The sequence below is a fragment of the Narcine bancroftii genome, chromosome 3, assembly GCF_036971445.1.
Source record: "Narcine bancroftii isolate sNarBan1 chromosome 3, sNarBan1.hap1, whole genome shotgun sequence".
In the NCBI taxonomy this organism is placed as follows: domain Eukaryota; kingdom Metazoa; phylum Chordata; class Chondrichthyes; order Torpediniformes; family Narcinidae; genus Narcine; species Narcine bancroftii.
This window is the reverse complement of record NC_091471.1, coordinates 83,732,561-83,756,985: the sequence shown is the minus strand read 5'-3', so window position 1 is coordinate 83,756,985 and position 24,425 is coordinate 83,732,561. Positions and strand designations below refer to the sequence as shown.

General features: G+C 40.0%; 1 long non-coding RNA gene across 2 annotated transcripts in view; it reads right to left on the bottom strand.

Moving 5' to 3' along the window:
• Positions 1 to 19,291, bottom strand: part of LOC138756152 (uncharacterized) — a 33,770-nt gene extending 14,479 nt beyond the window's left edge. The window contains exons 1-2 of one of the 2 annotated variants that reach the window (XR_011352805.1): positions 19,204 to 19,291; positions 10,179 to 10,279 (exon numbers count right to left, since the gene is read on the bottom strand). This is a non-coding gene — a long non-coding RNA (uncharacterized lncRNA). Of the gene's footprint in view, positions 1 to 10,178; positions 10,383 to 19,203 lie in introns of those variants that run through there. The other variant, XR_011352804.1, reaches the window with a different exon arrangement.
• Between the last annotated feature and the right edge of the window lie 5,134 nt (positions 19,292 to 24,425).

The following is a 24,425-nucleotide window of genomic DNA, read 5'->3' as shown; positions in this document are numbered from 1 at the left end:
ATGGGAAAATTTAAATTTTAAATTTAGACATACAGCATGGTAACAGGCTATTTCGGCCCACGAGTGTGTGGTGCCCTGTTTACACCCAATTAACCTACACTCTCGGTATGTTTTGAACAGTGGGAGGAAACTGGAGCCCCCGGGGAATACCCACGCAGACACAGGAAGAACGTACAAACTCCTTACAAACAGCATGGGATTCAAACCCAAGTTCCAATGGCTGGTGTTGTAAAGATGTTGCACTAACTGCTATGCCAACTATACTGCCCCTTGCCAGCAATTATGTGCAAGAACTTTCTTTGCCATCAACAAAATTGAAGCCAACTTGTTTTTTCTTTACATTCTGCTTCCTCCTGGAGAGTTTCCTTCAAGTTATAGTATATATTGTCTCCCGATTAAATAGGGAGCAGTTTAGTGAAATCTATCAGAAAGTCACCAGGTACGGCACAACGTGATATCTGCACCATCAGCCTGTATGTAAGGAATATCCTAAGCCAATTCATAGGATTTAAATTCCATAGAATGGTTCCAACATTCTCTATTTTGATCTTATTCTTTTGATGGCCTGATTGGATGCCCCAAGCATGACGACGGCCAAAAGTGAAGCCATGCTTAACGTTGTTATTCCAAGCAATTCACACAAAGGCCAGAGTGCCAAGACAAAAAGTGCTTACACCACTTACAAACCCGCTCGCAATGTAACAAGTAATATTATCGCATTTGGTAATTCTGAGGGGATCCATGGCTCAATCAGTTATAGAAGGGTCTGGATAGCTCTCTGAAACTGATGCGGTGAAACAAAACAGTCAATACTAAATAAAATTCAAAGGCTATAAAAACTATCTAGGTTTTACATCAACATGCCCTTCCCAGTTTTATGATTGCAACTCACTAGGGAAATAAAAGGTAATAAACTTTCAATTTAATCCTTCTCCCTTAAGCAGGAAACACAATCCTGAAACAATTCAGCAAGATTGTCTCACTCTTGTAACATACAATTATCCCTAAAATAGAGCCTGAGAAATGGAAGAAGTGATTTAATGCTGAGTTAACACTGGCCTTATTTAACTTTGCATTGTCTCAAATTGTATTATGGGAATGGTTTATGCAACATGTGGCAACGTTATTGCTATTGTTTGATCTTACCACAATATGACTAATAATTGAAGTTAGCTTTGACCACAGTCAAATGATCTGTGTTAATAAAGCAGTCTTATCTATGAATTTATTCCTTATTTTCCCCTTAATCTCTCCTTCTTTCATTAACTAGTTTATAATCCAAACTCTCGTGACCATTCAGTATTCATCGCTTCACTTAGTTATCATGTTCATTAATGTCATGCCTCTCTATTTCATCCTCTTCCTCACCTTACATCTGCTCCTGTCATAGTGAATCAGTAGAAAAAAAGACATTTGATGGATATAAGCTAACAGACAAAGAAGTTCTTTCCTGCCTGATACTTTCCTGTCTGATCTCAGTTAATGCTGAGATGGTTCAGCCATTAAGAGGGTCTGCTTCCACTCTCAGGCAATCATTAAACTTTCATAAAAAGGCTGAAACTACGACAGTCAAGGCAGCTTTTGAATGATCCTTGTTATCCTTTATATTTCACAGATAATGCTTTTAAATTATTTTTGTACCAATATTACACAATTTAGGATGAAGTTAGCATACTAGGCATGTTTTCTTGACGCATCAGGTTTGGTTAATTCATTGAACCTTGTAACAGCAGAGGAAAGGATTTTAAGTTTTCATTTCAAATAATCCTGTGCAGGAAGTTGCTACCACAAATTGTAAAACATGACATTAATGAAGTGTGTCGTGAAATAATTTTTAAAAACACAGAGATGTTGGAGGAAAAGCAGGTCTCACAGTGTCCAAAGGAGAGAAAGAAATATTACGAATGTTTTGGGCCTGAACCCTTCCTCAGGGTATGAATAAAAAGTATATAGGGGCTGATATTAAAAAGTTGGTGAAAAGGGAAGAATGGGAAGGGGGAGGAGTATAGGACCAAAAGAAAAAAGGGTATTTAATTGGATATGTTAAGAGGAGAGAGGAAAAGGGAGAATTGATTTGAGGAGGGGGGTCATTTTTGGCAAAGTGAAAGGAGACACAGAAAAGGAAAAAGAGAGAAAGAGAGAGAGAGATAGGCAGAGAGAGATGGAGGGATAGAAAGAGAGAGTAGAGTAAAGGAAACAGGGAAAGATAGGGTGGAGGACTAACAGAAAATGGAGGTCAATGTTAATGCCTCATCCAGTTAGAGTGACCAGATGCAAAATAAGGTGTTGTTCCTCCAATTTGCCAGTGTTCTCAGTCTGGCAGTGCATGAGACCATGGACAAACATGTTAGCAAGTGAATGGGGTGGGGAATTGAAATAAGAGGCCACTAGGAGATCCACGCTGTTGTGGCAGAGAGAAGGTGCTCAACAAAGTGATCTCCAAATCTGCATCCAGGGTCTCTGAAGTAGAGGAGAACACAACGGGAGCAATGTACACAGTAGATGACCACTGTGGATTTACAAATGAAGTGTTGTTTCTCTTGGAACAGTGGTTCTCAACCTTTTTCTTTCTACTCACATACCACTTTAATTAATCCCTATGCCATAAATGCTCTGTGATTTGTAAGGGATTGCTTAAGGTGGTATGTGAGTGGGAAGGGAAAATTGCGAATCACTGTTCTAGACCCAGTTGTGAGAAAAATATTAATTGGCCCATTTCCTTTGGAGCTATGAAACTGTGCACATAACAAGTCAATGAGGTACAATTAAAACAGTAGTTTTCAAACTTTTTCTTTCCAGAGATTCTCAAACAATTATAGTTTTCTCCAGAGAATCACTGTTATTAATTGTTCTATTAGACACAGACATACATAGAGAAAGGGTCGATATTATACCCATGCAGAGAAAATATAATTATTTCTGGTAATAGTGGTGATATGGATCATATGCAATGAGAAAAACTTCTGTTTATGACATTGAAATGCTAATAAAAGTCTCCAAGGAAAATAATTTGTATTTTACTTGGAAAAAAGTGGCATTAACTTATGCCCAAGGAAAATACAATGAATGGAAATTTCTCTCAGAAAAAGTGCAAGTTCAAAAATGGTACTGTCATTCCAGTAACAACAAGAAAATACAAATGTTTGAAGCTGATACTAGAGGGTTATGGAAATGGATAATCTCAATGATGGAAAGCAGGATGAGGAGACAGAAATTGTCAGGCTGTTTTTATTTACTCAAAGATTTCTGGGGATTTTAAGGACTCCAGGGAACTAGGTACATCAATTCTGCTTTTTACACAGCCACTTTGTTCCAGGATATTTGTGGCTTTTTTGTTTACCCTACCCCTTCTGTGTACAAAGCACTGACATGGAATGGGGGGGGGGAGGATGGGGAGGGGTTGGTGGGGTGTCATTCCAGCCCCAACTTTGTTCCAGCAGCAAAGGTAGTAACAGTGCCAGAATGCTGACTGTGTAAAAGGGACAATCTGACATTCCAGCACCATGATGGGAATTGAAGTGTTTGTGCACTGTATTTTTTTTAGTGTATTTACCGGTAAGCATTTAAAACTTGGACAAAACATGCAAGAAGGACATCAGGATAAATCTTTTTAATAGCACTCTCTCCTGGCAGCTTGCTGCCTGCTCTCTGTTGCTATGGGCTGCTCATGGAGAGGGTTAGGGCAATCATAAAGTGTAGCTGGGTCCAACACCAAACGGCAAAATCACTGATTTGATATTATGTCTGCCAGATTGAGCTCCAATTATACACCAAAGATAAAAGGCAGAGTCGATCTTGCTGACAGCAAGTAGTTCACTAGGGGATACCTGGCTGGAGGGCACTTAAAGTTAAAGCCATCTCAGATGTCCCATATATGCAGAAATCTGAAATGACCAGTAGCTGGAGATGAAATGAGCTGGTGGTGAAATAGTGGTGCATCCTCTACTAGACTCAACGTTTCATTAGGTGGGTGAAGCACTGATGTTTTCTTTGAAGGAGAATGGGAGATGATTTAATCATAAGTATGTAATTCATGATTTTGACAGGACAGATGTGGGGTGGCTGTTGGTCTTTCAAAATAGGGCTTGATCAATCATGAATAAGATAAAATGTATCTGGAACTCTATAGAAGGAGGGTGTGACTGCTCAGTTATTGAATTTATTCAAGGCAGTAACTGACAGACCTTCAGATATTAAGTGAGAGGAGACTTGTGTTAGGGAGTGGTATTGTGATAAAAGACCAGCCCCCCCTGATCCCACATGTATCTCTAGTTACCTTGTGCTGTGAGCAAGCTGGTCTGTGGGTTCATCCTCAATTTAAAAGTCTGAAGCCCACTGCTCCACTCCCCCCACCCCCACTATGAAAGCCCGCTATCAGCCCCCAACAATAGAAAGCAGTGATTAGTAAGGGATTACTTAAGGTGGTATGTGAGCAGAAAGAAAAAGTTTGAAAACCACTGTTTTAATTGTACCTAATTGACTCATTATGTGCACAGTTTCATAACTACGAAGGAAATGACAATTTTTCTCAAGCAAAATATTTCAGTGACAATTGGGTCTAGAGCAGTGATTCTCAACCTTCCCTTCCCACTCATATACCACCTTAAGCAATCCCTTACTAATCACAGAGCACCGATGACACAGGGATTACTTAAAATGGTATGTGAGTGGAAAGGTTGATATCCACTGCTATACAGCTCATCCTCAACTTACCACTATAATTGGGACAGAAGGATTGGTGATAACTTGGATTGGTTGTAAGTCCGATTTGCATGTCTTAACGAGGTATTAAAGCAATATTTCAAAAAAGTTTTCAACAAGTGAACCTTTAATGAAGAATCTCAGCATATGTAGAGTACTTTTAAAAAATTTTGGTTGTATGTGTGGGTGGACGTAACTCGCGTGTGTTGTAAATTGAGGACTACCTGTAGATCAATTCTTGGAGTACATTTTCCCACATTTTATAAATTGTGTGCATATGTTTTATTAAATTGTGCACATAATTTCCCATGCTCTTTTATAAGTTGTGTGCATATGTTTTATTAAATTGTGCACATAATTTCCCATGCTCTTTTATAAATTGTGTGCATGTGTGTTTTATTCCTGCTACAATTTTCCCACCCTCTTCTATTAATTGTTGTGTGTTAATAAAAGTAAAGTTTGATTGCAAACCCTTGTGTCCAGACTCGTCTCTCTTGAACCTGACACATCCCCAACACAACAATGACCCGTAAGGGGACCGACAGCGGGTCACCAAGAGAATCTCCTGACAGCCCACTACCAGCCATTTTTTGGGAAAAAGTAGGTCTAACATGCCATCAAATTCGTATGTTATTTGTGACATTAGACGCCGATGCTGTTGTGTTAAACATCCAACCTCTTTTGCTCCCGGAATGCTGGCTTGCTGTGTAAAATGACACATTATGCTGGCGTTGTTTGGTCAGTGGTTCATGTTGGGTCTTTCATGCAATGAAAAAGCCCAGTTGTAAAGGCAGAGATTCTCTGCCCTTACATCAGGAGACTTACCTTATTGAATGCGCCGTGGTCAGCTCCAAGGTGCCGACTGCAATCCCTCGTGGAGAAGGGAAATGGGCAGAGCACGGCATTCTGTCACCTTGTATGAATGTAATGCTGCTATTGCGGCTGGTTAGAGGCAGGCTGATGTCATCACAGTGACATCATCAGCCTAAGATGCAGATGAAGGCCTGACATGAAAGGACCTATTATCGTGGGATTTCTGTCTTAAAAACGTAAACCTGTGCGTGATGGAGTTTTAAGTGGAGCAACCATTGCAAAGGGGTGATTCCACTCTCTCAGCAGAAATGACCTTTATCCAGTGGCACAAACAACTGTTATGGGTGGAGATCTCTCTTGCTCCAGGACATCTAAGTGCCTTATCATGCTCTTAGCACTCCACAATGTTTGCTGGGCCTGTCTTCTTGACCATTGGACCATTAATCCTCTCAATCCACCAGGCCAGACCACACACTGGGATAAAGACCCATCGGCTACCTTCACCTGGTTTAGCCCATCTGCCGAGACGATTTACCAGGGTATCGCTGCCCCTCGCGCTACAACTACTTGGAGCCGCAGGTGAGGGCTAAACATCAGGTGGGGACCAAAGGTGGACAAGCTGCCTGAAAAGGGCACAGGTGGGCCCCTCCCTCCCACCAGAGGTGATACCCCTCCCTAGACACCCCATACACTCCAACATGTAACACGTAATATTACATAAAATTGTCTTCAGCCTGCCGTAAGGCAGACAAAGAGTAACTATTAGTGTCATCCGGTGCCCCTTGCACTATGAGAGAAAGAGAAGCAAAAGAGAATCCCATCAGAGACATTGAGTGATCATGAATTCACCTCCAGGCCTCTGCAGCCACAGAGACTCCAGTTGAATCCATCAGCAACCCAAGCCCCAGATCCAAGCTCTAACATGATCAGGAAGCCTTCAGTGCCTGAGGCTTTTTGGGAGCCCTTCTTACCCTGAGCACCCTCTCAACTACTGGCTCCAAAACCTGGTTCCCATGGGCCCGTCTCCAGCAACTCGAAGGGGTCCTTCAACCACATCACCTGTTATCTGAGTGGGTCCCTCAGCCGCTGAGTCTCTCACTGGTCCACTGCCATTGTCACTGTTCCAGAGGGGCATCTTTTCTGCTTCTCCTTCTCATCATGGGGTGTTCTCCTCATTTCTGGTGCCCTGTGCCAGTTCGCTGCCCCCCTGGAGTCTGAAAACCCTCATGGCAGCTCCCAAGCACGGGTGTCATCAACTTGGGCATGGACCCATGGTTGCATAAAAACAGCGTCTGCTCTTCTAACAGTGCGTTTGTCAGAACGGACCAGGCAGTTGAACCCTTCAGAACAGAGCTGTACCTCTGCTCTCCACTCTGCCAGGCCCACACCAGCAGCAGTGCTGCCATTACAGCAGCTCGGGCAGTGCCGCCATTTTGGTAGCTGATTTGAACATGGTAGGCACAAGGCATAATTTGAGTCAGGATACAACCTAACAGATTTATATGAGCTATGATTTATGGAAAAATGAAAGCACAACCCAAATGAGCATTATAATAGTTGAATTTATTCATTTGAGATGTCTTTGACTAGATCCCTGTTTTCTCTTGTACTGTGTAACTCAATGAAAAGCAGTTTTATGGGGAAATAGCTAGTTCTACACTTGACAAAGCACTCAATACTGTGCTAATTTGCAGTGTCTTAATTAATTTCCCTAGTAGTTTGCTAGGTGAGAGGCAAATTATAATCAATTAGTACCAGAAGGAAAATCTCTCACTGAATTTCATTAGCAGGAGGCAAACCATAAATTACTTTCTCTTCTATTTCCACCTTTCATGGCTTTTGACTTGAAAGAAGCTAACAACCTTTGTTACATAAAGGACCATGGAGGCACAAAATCTTGCAAAAGGATTGTATTTACTGTCTCGGAGGACCCCCTTCTCTCCCCTCAGGCCTTCTCCTTCCACTTGGATACCTCGGTCTGACTTTCTGCCCACTCTGGATCTTTCTATTTCCAGTTGCCACTGAGACATCAACCAGCTTGACTTCCCCACTCCTCTGACCTATTCCAATCTTACCCCCTCGGAACATACTGCCCTCCATACTTTCTGTACAGTTCTTATCTCACCATTAAACCTGCAGACAAGGGTGGTGCTGTTGTGGTCTAGTGCACTGACCTCTACCTCGCTGAGGCCAGACGATGTCTCTCAGACACCTCTTCTTACTTACCCTACTTACTTACAAGAAGCACCAGACCACCAACTCCCTCATCATCACGTCCTAAAATCTCCCTTCCGCAGACTCCAAACTCATTGATTCCTAACCCCATATTGCCCAGTTCTACCTCCGATCTAAGTTCCACAATCCCAACTACCTAGACAAACCCACTGTCTCTACATGTTCCTGTCCCACCGAACTGTTGATTCCATTTTATCTCCCCTGGACCAGTCCCTTCTCTCATATATCTGGGAATACCTTAGATGCTCTCCACCACTTTGACAGCTTTCAGTTCCCTGGTGTGGACTGCCTTATTTTCACCATGGATATCCAGTGCCTCTACACTTCCATCCCCCATAAGGAAAACTGCAAGGCTCTCCGCTTCTTTCAAGCTAACAGACCCAATCAGACCCCCTCCATCACCAGCCTCCTCCAACAGGCATAACCTGTACTCACCCTCAATAACTTCTCCTTTGGCTCCATCCCACTTACTCTAAATCATAGTTGTAGCCTTGGGTACACACATGGGTCCCAGTTATGTCTCCTCACCTCTTCATCTGCCACATTGACAACTATAATAATGCTGCTGCCTGCACATGAGCTCTTCAACATTATTCACTTTGCTGCCAACTTCCACCCTGACCTTAAATTCACTTGTTATCACTCCCTCTCCTTTTCTCTCTGTTTGCATTTTGGGAGAAAACTGTCTATAGGTATCTTTTATACCCACAGTGACCTTGACTACACCTCTTCTCACCCTATCTCCTGTAAGGATTATATTACTTTCTCTCAATTCCTCAGTCTCTGTTGCATCTTCTCACTTGCTAAAGCTTTCCATTCCAGGGCATCTGAGGTGTCTTCATTCCTCAGAGAATGTGGCTTTCCTTCTTCTCAGCCCTCACCTTCATCTTCTTTATTTTCGGCAAATCCACCCTGGCCCCTTCCCAACACATCCTCCCACTCCCCTCACCAGATGCAACAAAGATAGAATACCCATTTTCCACCGTTCCGGAAACCTCATCTAAATTGCAATCCTCTGTAATATCTGTCATCTACAATGGGATCCCATACCTCCCCTCTCTGCTTCCTGTAGGAACCAATCTCTCAGTGACTCCATCCTTTCCCTCCAATTACCCCTTCAGTACCTACCCTTGTAACTACAAGAAGTGCTACTCTCCTCCCTCCCCACTATTTCAAGCCCCAAAAAGACCTTCCAAGTGAAGAAATACTTTATGTGAATCTGTAGGGGGCCATTTACTGCATCAGGTGCTCCTAAATTGGCCTCCTCTACATCAGAAATACTGGAGGCAAACTGGGAGATCACTTCACTGAGCACCTTTGTTCTTGCTTCTTTCCTTTCCTTCTTTTTCTCCTGCCTGTCACCTGCACCTTCCTTCTTCCAGAACCCAATTCCCTCCCTCCCTTCCTCCTGTCACAGAACACTTTTCTCAGCCCTTTGCCTCCTTCCCCTTCACCTCCCAACTCTTCCACCTCCCAGTGGTGTTCATCTGCAAGTCTGGACTGCACCTCCCCTTCCCCCACCCCCCATCTTATTTCAGCATTTGTCCTATCTCTGGCACACCCGAAGACCGGTGCAGGCCCAAAACTGCCTTTGTTTTCCATGAAGGTTGCATGACCTTTTGAGTTTCTCCAGCCCTTCTGTGCATTGCTCTATTTTCCAGCATCAACAGACTTTGTGTTGACCTTGATTGTTTCAGTCATTCCAATAAAGAGAAGGAATGATAAAATTACTGCAACCATAACAATTTCATAGCAATAGATAGATAAGTTATATTTGCTCTCAAGGCAGACTTTATAATCTTTGACTAGCATTGCTGATCAGTGATTACACTGAAAGAAATGCTGCAATTCCAAAACAAAAACATATCGAGGCGGGTGTTCTGACGAATCCCTTGTGTTAGTCATACCTTTCACGTGGGAACATTTCATATACCACGAAAATGCAGCTTACATCAGTTTACAATAACTTCCCTAGGGTTACAACTATCTGTTGAAACATGAACGACAACTTATCACTGATGAATGATAAAACTTAAATAGAAACCTCCTGACACTATAATAAAACCTTTATTATGGCCTTTTCAGCAAATGTTATCTGAAATGTTTCTATATCAGGAACCAATTACTTTAAAGTAGTATGAGATATTGGTTTCTTTTTCAGCGACAAGTTTATGGATGTTTCTTTTTGGTTGCTAGGCAGATTTCTGATGCAGCCTATTGTAGAACACTCCTTCTCTTCCACTACTGATTTCAATGGGTTAACTGGTATCAGGGTAAGAAGGGCAATTTTCTCAGCAGTTTAAAGATTCAGCAGCGCAAAATTCTCCTCAAACCTTTTCATTAAAACAATCAGTTACGATGCACCAATTGCTTTTTGCGACCAATAGAACGGGCCTGGACTTCTGTCCCACCATTCACCGGGCTCTTACCTCAGAGTTGTTTGTCAAACCTCAGCCACCACTTCCGATTAAGTTTAGAACGAAAAAAAGAGACAGAAACAGCTGGAAACGCTTGACCGATCAGGGAGCATCTGTGGAAAAAAAGAGTTAAGATTTCAGATCGACAACCATTTGTCAAGGCAGGCTGGCAGGCTGTCCTGACAGCAAATGTTTTGCCATGCTGGTCCCATCAGCATGAACAGGTAGTCCTTTGATTGGTTCTCAAATGATGATGATGTCATCTGAAAGTTTCATCCCCTCAAAAATAAGCAGAATTTTTAAGTTCATTCCAGTTTTCTTCATAGGGAAAATATCACAGCCTCGGTGATCCTCAATGAAGAACATAACCCTCTTGTAATTTTAAATTTCAAATTCTATTCTGGTCAAATACTCTCATTGGCAAACATGAGTTAACCAATGCTCTTTGGATCTATAAGAACATTTTTGCTTTGTACCATTAGTAATTCAGGAATATTTTAAAATGTTATTAATTTTTGAAATGGCAAAAAAACAAATCATTTTACATTTACTTTATAAAGTGTTTCTTTTCTTGGACGAATGTCTGGAAAAAAAACATTCATGAATCATACTCCCCCAAAAAAGGCAAAATTGAAATAAAAGCAGAAAACTGGGAAATACTCAAAAGATCTGCGGGGAGAGAAGAGAATGATCATTTCAGGCCCATGGCCTTTCATCAGAACATTTATGGGTTTGTTGAATTGGTTTGTTTCAGCCATTACCGGAGTACCACTGCAATAATTTGCTTATTTTATAGTGAAGGCAGGAATCATTCACTATTTTGAGTTTTTAGGCTGTTTTTAAATTGTGTATCAATTGTATATATCGGATCAGATACTATTTATTGTCATGTAATTAAATAGAAATCTGATATTGCACAAAATTGCATTTAGCCTGCCATAAGGCAAAGATTTCCTATTAGCATTGCTCAGCACCCATTACAATCAGAGGAAGGGAAGCAAAAGAGACGCCCCCAGAGTCCCTGAGTGTCCGTGGATTCGCCTTCAACACTCCCACAGCCTCTGCAGCGGCATAAACCTCCAGGTTCAGCACAAATCATCTACAACTCCAGCTCAGATCCAAACCTCTGATAAGATGAGGAAGCCTTCAATGCCCATGGTCCTTCTGGAGTCTTTCTTGGACCTTTTGGGAGACCTCCTGGCTCTTGGCAGCCTCTTGAATCCCCTTTCTGTTACATGGTTCTCATGAGCCAGTATCCAGCAGTCTGTAGCCTGGTGGGAGTCCTTTGGCCTTGAGCCCGCAGCCTGTGTGGGTTCCTCGCCTGCAAGTCACCAACAGCACACCACCTGCATGTTTCCTTCAGCCAGTGAGACCCTTGCTGGTCTGTCACTGTGGTCACTGTGGTCCTTAGGGTTATTTCCTCTGCTTTGCTTTCTCACCTGAGGGGGAAGGGGGTTCTCCTCGTTACTGGTGCCCTATGCTAGTATACTGCTCTCCTAGAGTTTGCAAACCTTCGAGGCCGCTGCCGAACACAGGTGCTGCCAGGATTTTAAATAAAACCTGATCAGTTCCTTTAACAAGCTGTTTAAAGCCTGTAGGAAGCCATTGTCAGTCAGACTGGGCAGTAGGATCCCCGCTCTCCCCATGTCCGTACCAGCATCAAAACTAATAACTGGACATTCGTTAAAATTCACTTAAAATTTTCTAATATACATTCATTTGACATAGAAAGATTTTACTGAACCTAAATTGAAACTGAAAAGAATGGGGTCTTTCTATGAATGGTGAAGAGTACTGGTAACCAGGATGAATCATGGAATTTATAGAAATAAATTGCAATCAATTTACCCTCCAGTGCAGAAAAGCAAAGTGAAATAGTGCACTTCAATTTTTCCACTGGGAAAAATAAACAACATGTGCTGGAAGCAATCTTTGGTTGAGTTGATTGATGAAACAGTGGTGAAGGATCCACTATCCCTTTGTTACTTTGGAGTCAATTAAAACTGAAATAAAAGGTAGAGAGAATTAGGTGGGATGTAAATTGGGTAACTAGCCAGTGGCAGTTGTTATGGGTAGTCTATAATAAATTATACCATTGATAATAGCCAAACATTACAGCTGTCACTGGGTTGAAGTGTCTGCTCTCCATATATAGACTCAGGTCATGTGCCTGACAAGCTTTTATGATGCTAGTGGCCAATTTGATCATATCCACACACATGCTTTTTTGACAGGAGGCACTGAGTAGCTTTAAAAGGAGACTCGTGGCTGATCCTTTCTTTCCTACCTCATAGATGCTGAGGCTAACTGTAAGATAAAGATACAAGAGACTGCAGATGCTGGAATCTGGAGCAAAGAGAAATAACCATTGGAGGATCTCAGCAGGTCGATCAGCATCTGTGAGGGAAAAGGGATTGTCAACATTTTGCATCGAGAACCTGCATCTGAACTGGAGAAGGAAGATAGACAGTATAAAGAGGAAAAGGAGAGGGGTGAGACGTGGGCCAGTAGGTGAAAGAGAAACCGAGTACGGGGGTGCAGGATGCTGGGCAGAAAGAGCTGAATGAAAAGGGTGGATGGTGGAGTTGGGAGATAGGTGGGTGATAAGTGAAGTAGACAAAGGAAAATAAAAAAGGCAGTTCTATTTCTAGTTTATTGTCATCTGACTGAATATATAAACAACCAAACAATATTACCACAATGTTATTTAAATACAATTCAAAATCAATATAAATATACATCAGACCTCAATGATGACAATATTGTTCACTAGTCTCACAGCCAGATGGAGGATGGAGAGGATGGAGGTGGAGGCAGAGATGCCACAAGATGATAAGCAGGAATGCAAAGGCTTTCGGTGCTGGAATTCATAAGTAAGAAAGATAATAATGGGAACCAATAATGGAGAGATGAATAAGTTAATAACTGGGAGTTTATTGTTATATACACAAGTATAATTTACAATATGTGCAGCATGGTTGGCGTAATGGTATGCGTAACGCCTTTACAGCGCCAGTGATCGAGACCGACTTGGTTAGAATCCTGCGCTGTCTGTAAGGAGTTTGTACGTTCTGCCCGTGTCTGTGTGGGTTTTCTCCAGGGGCTCTCGTTTCCTCCCACCATTCAAAAATGTACCTGGCTGTAGGTTAATGCGGTGTAAATTAAGCAGCACGAACTTGGAAGACCAAATTGGCCTGTTACTGTTTAAAAATTAAAAGATGCAATGAAAGTCTTACAATAAATGACAGATGGAACCAGATAGAGATGTGGTCCAGTGGGTAAAATGTGTAGGTAGAAGGTGATGGGGGACAGGAGGAAAACTTGATGGTGGAAAATGGGAGGAGGTATGGAAAAGGGAATATAAATGGATGGACTGGAGGTGAAGAAAGAGAGAAAGGAAGACAGGAGGAAAAGGTTACCTGAAACTGGAAAAGTTAATGTTCAAGATTCAGGATTCTAGATTCAGTTTATTCTCATGTACACATTTTACACAAAACAAAATTCCTTTGTTAAGTGGTGAGACCAGAAGTCTGGGACGTGGAGGAAATGTGGGAGAAGGCTGCATGAAATTCCATAGAAGGGAAGCTACAATTCAGATACCCTGGAATGGAAGGGCTCATCTTGAGATCAGAGGCAGAGGAGATGAAGAAACTGGAAGAAAGGGATAATGTCCTTACAGAACTTGAAAGAGACAAGTGGGGAAAAGGTGAACAGCTACAGATGCTAAATCTTGAGTGAACGAAGTGAAGTTGGAGGGACTCAATGAACCATGCAGAGAGAAATGATAAGTCAATATCTCAGATAAAACCATAGAACATTACAGCATAGAAGTAGGCCTCTTTGGCCCTTTTAGTCTGTGCTGAACCATTTTTTTTTGCCTAGTCCCACTGACCTGGTCCATAGCCCTCCATACCTCTTCCATCCTTGTACTGTCTAAATTCCTCTTAAATGTTAAAATTGAGCCTGCATTCACTATTTCAGCTGGTAGCTCATTCCACACTCCCACCATTCTCTGTGTGAAGAAGTTCCCCCTCATGTTCCCCCTAAATTTTTCCCTTTCACACTTAACCCATGTCCTCTGATTTGTATTTCACCTACTAACAAAACCTTATTAGTATTGACAAAGGATTAGGAATGGAAAAGCTACCAGACAATGGTAAATTCAAAATAATAGATTTTATTAAACTCTTAATAGCATAACATTTCTTACTTATCCCTAAACTTAAATTGAATTTAACCCCACTATGTGCAAACATAAATGTGCGTGTGTTAAAGTCCAAAACTATTTTAGTTTAAATTTGAGTCTGAAAAGTAAATTTTAAAGTCCAGTTTCAAACTTCTTGCTGAACTTCATCATCTTTTTAAATCATGGTTCAGAAGTTATTACAAAGCACTTTAAAACATTATATCTTCAGATCTCTTTAAACTCACAAGTCTTTCAATGATCTGTCTTTCAGAGAGATATACTTCACGAGTGTTTTCACAAGTTTTCCCCTATCAAGGCTTGTGGAACTATGATCTTCACGATGAGTTATTTCTTAAACAGGAGTGACCATCTTCTGGGTATGAGGCCGCCTCTCATTTCTTAAAAGAGCAATCTGAAGTGGTCTTACTTATTTAAAAGCCACTTATGTAGTGCATCGCCTATGATAAGGATAATAAATATAAAGCAGCATCTCCCTCTCTTTCTCGAGATTTCTGTCTCAATCTTGTTTTTTCCAGGATGTCAAGTTTCTTCAGTCTTCAGTCTTCTGTCTTCACAATATTGTTCTCTGACATCATGTGATGTGATATCACCACAGTTTTATTTTCATTTCTGCAAATCCTCTTGCCTTTTCCAAACCACTTAAATCAATAACACTTGACCTTGCTTAAGTAATTTTATGATTCCACAAAGTCTAGGCACGTGTCATCAGAATGTTGCATTTACAAAAAAATGCTTTTAAGAAACCACACATAGTCTTTGAGTTTCAATTAAGAACACTCCAGTTCCATTATGGCTCTGCTTTCCAGACGCATCGACTCTGAGAATGAATTCTCTCTCTGAGTTCAATGGTCCTCTGTAAATGTGCTGTGACCAGTGTGTGACCATATATCCAGCTCACAATTCCCACATTACAAATATTTTTAACTCTATAACTTACTTTAGTAAAACATTTTATATGAAATATAGCTTAACATTAACCTAAATATTATTATTAACACAGATCCATTACACCCCCTCATAATTTTAAATACCTCTATCAAATCTCCCCTCATTCTTCCACACTCCAGGGAATAAAATCCTAACCTGTTTAACCTTTCCCTGTAACTCAGTTCCTGAAGACTTCACAACATCCTAGTAAAATGACTCTGCATTCTTTACATCTTATTGATATATTTCCTGTACTTAGGTGACAAAACCGCACAAAATACTCCAAATTTGATCTCACCAATATCTTATACGACTTTAACACAACATCCCCACTCCTATACTCAATACTTTGATTTATGAAGGCCAATATGCCAAAAGCTCTCTTTACAACCCTATCCACCAGTGATGCCACTTTCAGGGTATTATGTATCATATTCCCAGATCCCTCCGTTCTACCGCACTCCTCAGTGACCTACCATTTACCATGTATGGTTCTTTCTTTGTTTGTCCTTTCAAAATGCAACACCTCACACTTGTCTGCATTAAATTCCATCTGCAATTTTTTCAGCCCATTTTTCCAGCTGGTACAGATCCCTCTGCAAGGTTTGAAAAGCTTCTTTACTTTCCACAACACTTCCAATTTAGTATCATCTACAAACATGCTGATCCAATTTACCACATTATTATGCAGATCATTGATGTAGATGACAAACAAAATGGTCCCAGCACTGATCCCTGAGGCACACCAGTAGTCACAGGCCTCCAATCTGAGAAGCAATTATCCACCACTACTCTCTGTTTCTCCCATTCAGCAATTTTTGAATCTAGTTCATTACTTCAACATGAATATTTAGCATCTAAACCTTCCTGACTAACTTTACATGTGGGACTTTGTCAAAGGCCTTATTAAACTCCACGTAGGCAACATCCACAGCCTTTCCTTCATCAACATTTCTGGTTACGTCCTCGAAAAACTCTATAAGATTGGTTAAACATGACCTACCACGCACAAAGCTATGTTGACTATCCCTAATCAGTCCATGGTTATCCAAATAATTGTATATCTGATCTCTGAGAACACCTTCCAATAATGTAACAACTACTGATGTCAGACTCACTGGCCTATAATTTTCAGCTTCAATAAGCAATGGAAACCCATCCACCCCAATCCTCTGGCATCATACCCATGGCTATGAACATTTTAAATATTTCTGCCAGAACCTCCTGCAATTTCTACACTTGTCTTCCTCAAAGTCCAAGGGAATATCTTGTCAGGCCCTGGGGATAGGGCGTCCTCTTTAATCTGTATAGGTTCTATGACCTCACTGCTTGTTTTCCTTAGTTCCCACGACTTTCTGCTCTTTCCCTGAGAAAATACTAATAAAGAAAAATAACACTTAAGACCTCTCCCATCATTTTTGGCTCCATTCAAAGCTGACCACTCTGATTTTCAAGGGGATCAATTTTGTCCCTTACTATCCTTTTGCTCTTAATATCATTGTAGAAATCCTTAGGATTTTGCTTCACGCTTTCTGTCAAGCAACCTCATGTCTTCTTTTAGCCTTCCTAATTTCTTTCTTGAGGTTTCTTTTCATGCAAGTGTCAACTATTCCCAATATTGCCTTAGCCACCTTCCCAAAATACTCAGAACTTGCTGAGGTGAGTGTAGATGCATTAATTCACAAGAAGCTTCAAATCATCCTGGATGAAACAGTTTAATTGGCACCACATCCACAACCCTAACTATTTCTTCCCTCCACCATCTGTGCACAGTGGCTGCAGTGTTTACTGTTTACAAAATAAAATGCACCAAGCCATGCCATCTGCTTTGACAGCTCAAGCCCAATGCCTGTCTACCACCCAAGAAAGCCAAGGGCAGCAGATGCGTGTTCCTTTCCAAGTCGCACACCACCCTGGTTTGGAAGCAGATCGTTATTCTTTATTGTGGGGCTCCTTCACCAGAACAGTGACTGTACTGCAGTTCAAGAAGGTGTCTCATTACTACCATGAAAGGACTTAACTACATGTGTAGGAATTTTAAATATTGCCCAGCCTGGGAAAGGGAAGAAGGGAGAATAAGGCCTGTTGCGAGGCAGAAGAGAGATTTTCAGATAAGATGAAATTTATAGAGTTTATAATCTAGATATCTGGCCAAGACAATATTGGAACAATTAAGTTTCAAGAATGCAAAGGCACTGAATTTTTGTAACTTAGTACATCTTCAAATGCGAGGTATGCTCTCATGACAACCATGAGACAATAGGATCATCTACCCTCATTAGAACGGCACATTTCATTAGTGAGTTCTACCTGCTTACATAGGTCATCTTTTATTGGGGACCAGTATCATGAACGCAAAAATGTTAAACAAGTGAATAAATCTCATGAAAATCATCAATGAGATATGCTCTCATAAGTAACCATGGAAATAAAGATTATAACCTAGCATTGAACGTGAAATACAAATTAGCACCAGAGCTTCACATCGAGGTATCAAAATAGTTACCATGGTAACAGACATTTAGTGATAAAATATGGTCACAGCACATGCATCAAGAAATAATGTTCTTAAGTGTTTACTATTTATAATATTTTACTCACTGTTTAGTGTGACTATATTTCTTGCAAAAGTATATAGAAATGTTCATTTTATTAGTACATTTAACCATATGGTCAGATATTGCAGTTAACCAAAGCTTTCTAATTTAAAAAAAAATTCATGTAGAAAATGTGATAGTGTGGGAGCATTTTTATTAAAATCAAAACTGCATAAACATCATCAACATCAGAAAATGAAATTAGTGAATACAGCTAACACAAGCAGAACTGAATTTTGTATCGAAGATGGACCCTAATACTTCAACAAAGGATAATAGAAAAATTGAACACATTTGGTTCAATTATTCAAAAGATTCTTTCATTTTACTAGATGAGTTGAAATACCAGTAACTGGAAACAACTGTTTCAGAAAAAAAACAGGCATTTGTTATTTTAATGAATAAACTGCTCTGTGAACAAAAAAGCATCAAACATTATCACAAACAATATCTGAGCTCAAATCTTACATTGTTAATGAAAACACAACCTAAAAATCTACTTGTGACTCAGAACAGTAAAATTCTTTTGTAACACATTACGTTATTCCCTTTTTACTGGTTGTTTCCATTCAATATTATTCACGTCATTTCTGACGACATCTGCGATTGGACGTCCTTTGATATTCATCTTATGTATTGCTCATCCTTTCTTCAGAAGGGGGCTTCAGGTCAGCGTCAAAGTGTATTCATTGTGTCCGAATACAAAGACAACAGAATTTTATTTACTTATTTACCAGTACTTTTAATTGGAGAAAGTTTAACTGTATTTGTTAGATACCTCTGGAACTTATTAATAGCGTAAGACCCCTGATATCTGGCACCTATGGGGATTGGTAGATACCACAGAAGTGAATTTTCCATTGCTTGAGATTGGTGAGGTGCACCAATTTTAAACCTCTGTATGCTTGAGATTGGTGAGGTGCACCAATTTTAAACCTCTGTATATTTTAGCTTTCGTTTTTAATTTCCACAATTTTTTTTTGCTGGTTGCCTGAATTCCAGATAACAGGGGTTTTACTGCATAATATTTATACTGATGGTGTTAGATAATTTCCTATTAAACCCTTAAAAAAGACAGATAATTTTAAGAGCATAAAAGAAATTCCATATAGAAAAGTGTAAACACTTTGAAGGAAACGGCTTAGGGTTAGTCTCCTACAAATCCAATCGCTCATGCGGATGGCTGATGTCAAGTCCTGTGCAACATACAGTTACATCTCCCTTAGAAGGAACAGCAAAATCAATGCATTTACACTCAGTAGCTGATATGAAGAAAAGCATGTTTGAATACCAGAGACAAGCCTACCTGCTGCACCATTTCAAGGAATCATCAGCTGTTCTGGCAGGTTTGTTGGGAAATCATTGGGAGCTGAGTTCATCTTGTTGGATGCTCCATCTGTAGAAATATGTAACTGAACTTTGACCTGAAGCTTACTTTTCCATAATGCAAGCAAGCAGGAAGTTCCCAGTTGGCTTGGAAACTTTCAATTTCAGTTCCCACTATCTATTTTTAGTTCAGATTTCTGACAATAATAGATTTTTAAATTTTCATTTACTGTTGAATTCACTGCCACGTCTCTTCTAAGAGCATCAACCCTGAAGAAGCTTTTCTCTGCTGCCTATCTCTTTTGTTTGTTCACAGTCAGTGGTTTATCCTTCTCCACTTGTATTTAATAAGGATTTGGCCAAATGGACAGATTCCTGGGACATGCCATGAGAGCCTGCACAGATCAACTGGCAGTCGTACTCACAGACATATTTAATTTCACCATATCTCCTCACTTGCTTCAAGAGGACACCATCATGCAAGTAATAAAGTAAAGCACAATAATGGGCTTAAAAGACTACCGACCAGTGGCTCTGACATCCTCCAGTGTGAAGTGCTTTGAGAGGCTGGTCATGGCTCACATGAGCTCTATCCTACCAGACAGCCTTGACCCACTTTAATTTGTTACCATTCAAATAGATCCATGGAAGATCCCTGGCTCTCCACTTGGCACTAGAACACCTAATGCCAAGGACACCTATGTTAGAGTGCTGTTTATAGACTACAGCTCTGTCTTCAATACCATAGTCCCTAGGAGACTCAATCCCAAACTTTCAGATCTTGTCCACAGCATCCTCCTCTACAACTGGATCCTTGTCTAACAAACTGCAGACAGGGATGATGGGTAGCAACATCTCCACAATTACACTCAATACCAGCACTCCTCAAGGGTATGTACTCAATCCGCAAGTAGAATCCCTCGAAATTCACAACTAAACAGCTAAATAGTGTTCCAATTCAATTTTCAAATTTGCCAATGACACCACAGTATCAACTTGTGATGAGATGGAATCGAGGAAGGTGAATGAAAGCTTAGAGGCATGATGCCAAGATAACAACCTCTCTCTCAATAAGTTGAAGGAGATGATCATTGACTTCTGAAGAGAAACAGAATCCACATCCCTGTCCACAATACTGGCACAGAAATTTGAAAGAGTAGATAGTTTCAAGCTCTTAGGAATAAGTATTTCCAATGACTTGACTATGGCTTACATTGATGTGATGGTCAAAAATAATCCTTTACTCTTCAAGTTGTGCTCTTAACATGGCTAAGTGATGCTACAGATAACCTTCTAGTCTATTCTCAATATTCTGTGATGAACAATCCTAAACTTAGAACTCAATTCCACACCAGAATCTCATTCTAACAGTCAAATTAACCTTTTTGCCCTTATGCTATCCAAAAATGGTCCCTTGATGCTGCCCATTGCTCCTTATCCTCTCTGCATCTGAAAATTAACTTATTTTCTTTATTTCCCAATTCTGATAAAGGATCTCAAACCTAAAGTGCTATTTTTTTCTGCAGATGCTGCATGATCTGCTGAGTATTTCCGATATTTTTGGTAAAACTGAGAAATGCAGTGGTGCGGGATGTGTCCACAAGACAGGCTATGCTGGTGGAGACAGTAAGAATTGATCCAAAATTACAGTTGGATGTATTGCAGCAAGAATGGCCAGTTCTGATGCTGAGGGGAAAAAAAGTGTCCCCTTGTGATTGGCTTAGGTCCTTATGGTATCATATTAAAATAACTCACAGACACACATCATCCAGTCCTTTGAAATGGAGTACAAGCAACTCATCTGCAATTCAGAGGGATTGAACGTGAAGAAGAAAGGTAACAGGTTCAAGAATTATAGAGATCTGCAGCAGGAAAACAGGCCCTTCGGCCCAACTATTCATGCTGACCAAGCTCATCCCATTTGAGTTCATCCCACTTGAGTTGTATTCCATTGTAAGGACATTGTTTACTGATGTTTTTTGGAATTATGTAAAGCACTATTCAAAGATGAAATATTTTATTAGCATTATTTTCAAAGTAGATCCCTTTTTTTAAGATCTAACTATATTTGGAAATTAATTTGCACTTGAGACCTACAGGGCACCAAACCTCTTTCTATCTCCTGAATCTAGTCATTAACCTTGCTTTATGTCCTCTAATATCATGTGCAAATACTGTCTTTGAATCCTTTGGAATGTGCTTCAAACACACTTGAGATGGTTTTCACAGCACTGGCGGTTACAATGCATGCCTGACCTTTTCTGATCTGTCACCAAGAGCTGAACATTTAGCTTCTTTATTTAAAAAAAATGTTGTCAGCTGTGGGTGACAGACTTTGTCATTGCCACTCCAGTGTTAACAAGTGTGGTGGGGTTGGTATCATGTTCAAGCAAGTTGCTGCAACCCTTTCTGCAGTTGCTGAATTCAGTCAGTCCAAGTCTGAGGCAGATGCAGTTAACACTTGCACCAATTGTCACTGCGTGGATTGTACTAATTATGCAGAATTCCAACTAATTTCATGCAAGCAAATTAATGAATATATCACTTCATTTCTATCTATGGTCATTATATTTCCTGATAAGCTATGCCAGGAAGAAAGATCCTAGCAGATAAAAGCAAACTGGTGGAGGAAATCATGGGTCATAGAACATGGAACATTACTGTACATAACAAGCCCTTCAGACCTCTGTAAACAACAATCTAATCTTCCTTCCTCACACTTATAACCCTCTATTTTGCTTTATCCATGTACATATATAAGAGCTTTTTCAATATCCCTGTTGTACCCACCCTGACAATACATTCCAGGCACCCACTACTCTGTAAGAAAAGAGCAGCAACAATTTTGGGGGTGGGGGAAGGGAGGAACTGTGGACAGTTTGAGTCAAGACTCTTTGGGATAAGTTGATAATGGATCAAGGAATATTTTAAAAGCTTTCCTTTTTCATCATACCCTCACACATTAATTCAATTGCAAAAGGTGCAAAGTTTTCTGCTGTGGGGTATAGTTCTGGAGCTTTAATGATGCCTGTCACTGTGTTATTTTTGTGTAGGATACAGAATAAAATCTGAAGCATGTATTTAAACCTGCCCAACAAATGAGTGACATTGCATGAAGCAAAGTGCTAAGATGAGCCACAGAATAAAATACAAGAGCCAGTGATAAAGTAGAGAATGCATTTGAAGTTCATTTTGAATTAATGTGCAGTTATAATGGGTAATACCACAGGCAGTTTGCATCATTTGTTCGTATTCAGAGATAGGTATCTACAAAGGGTTATAGATTTGTTCTGACTAATCCAAAAAAATGAAAGCTAGTTCATTGCTTGTTTAAAAATCAGTTTGTCAGTGTATTCGTCAGTCAGAATTAAATAGCACCCTTACCAGTGCATCTGTCAGATGAACTTTTTGTGGTATACCAATGGATAGGATGCAACAAATTTGCAGCATAGAACACTTGCTCAATGAGAAAGAAAACTGAGCAATTCCAGCAAAAATGTGAGATAAAGTAAGCCAAATTCTTGAGAACGAAAGTAGGCAAAAGAGGAATATGTAATCACCTTAGTTGGGGTACAGAGTGTAGAAAGAGGGTTTACTGGCAAAGCTGATTTAGAATGCCTAAGATCATCATCTTAGGGCAGACCAATTCAGAGGCTAAAATCAAGCCTTTGTGTTTCCATCCATTTAATTTTAACAAGACTGAATTACTAGCATGGAAATTATAGGATTAGCAATGAAGGAGAACATCTTGAAGTTACATAAAAGATAGAACTTAGTAAAATCATAGAAAGTGTTCAAGGTAAATTTTAAAAAAGAATTAGGCCAGTGAGAGGAAAGGGATCTTAAATGTAGTAATCAAGAGTAATTCAAGCTAATGTGCATTAAAAACAACTATATTGCTCCTATACTACATATGAAAGCCCACCTCAAAGAATTAATTGCAATAACATACAGTAATTTAGTCCTGCAGTGATCTCCACTTCTCTGTAAACTGAGTTTGTGTATCTGACAAAAGGGACTGAACAGAGAAAGCCATTAGGGAGCTAAAGGGAAAAACATGCATTCTCAATGAACAAAAGGGTTAGGTTCTCCCTTCCAGCTTTTCACTGTAGCATGTCTGCACTTCATCAACAAAAGTGCAGCATTCATCCTGAAAATTTAATGAAAATATTAACTTAAAACATGCCAGTTAGGTTTTGATAGATTGCATTTTTACTTTTAAATTATTGCTTAATTTAGCCCTCCAAAATATTTTGTTCTTTTGTGTGAATCAGTCCACCAGATGCTGTTGTGATGACAGATTTTCAGGAACCATAGACTGAGGAAATTGTGTCTTTGTGCTTTCAAAGTGTTCTTTAATTACATATGATCCTCATTTGAAAGAACAGGTGTTAGATATGCACCAGAGCAGAAAGCAATTTTGGATTCAGTTTTCGTTTCTACAGAATAAATTAAATAAAGAAACAAAGGCAAACATAGTTACTGTTTATTCAATACCTTTTTCAAACATTCATATTTAAAGCTGTTTCTTTGTCCTTAAAATTGTGAATAATTCAGAAAGAATAAAAGTGAATGGGTATGAAGTGGATTGTGCAGGAGCAAGAAACATTTCATGAACTGCAGGGGTCAGGCATCTGGATTTTTGTCATGTGAAATGCTTAGATTGAGTTACACACTTCACCATCTGTCATTTTTTTGTTGTACGTAGGAGCTGTTTCTATGTTTGCAAGCGTTGCTTTTCAAATTGATTATTGTTAAAGGCATTCATATTTGAAAGAAAGGAATTCATGTACCATAAAACTAACTGACTAGCTGATCAAAAGGTGTTCAGCTCTAGATTTACTTATCGCAATCTGCAAAATAGAGAATCTCAGTTAAAATTATGGAATAATTCACTCAATTATTTAATAAATGCTCGTGCTGATTAATTCCACAGATCCAGCATATAAATAGGCTTGAAAATGCTCGTCAATATTATTACATTAGTTTATCTTGACTAAAGTAAAATTGTATCCTAATTAATGGAAGTGAATTGCAGGCACTTGGATTCAGAGGCTGTAGCAAGGTCACTACAGCTACAGCTAGGTTATAGCTCTCAGTTGTAGCTTTAATGCTGTGGCTCGAAACCGCAGGGGAAGGAAGACACACACACCAGTAGTGTGTATTCGACACTGAGTTTATTCAGTGGGTGCTCTGCCTTTT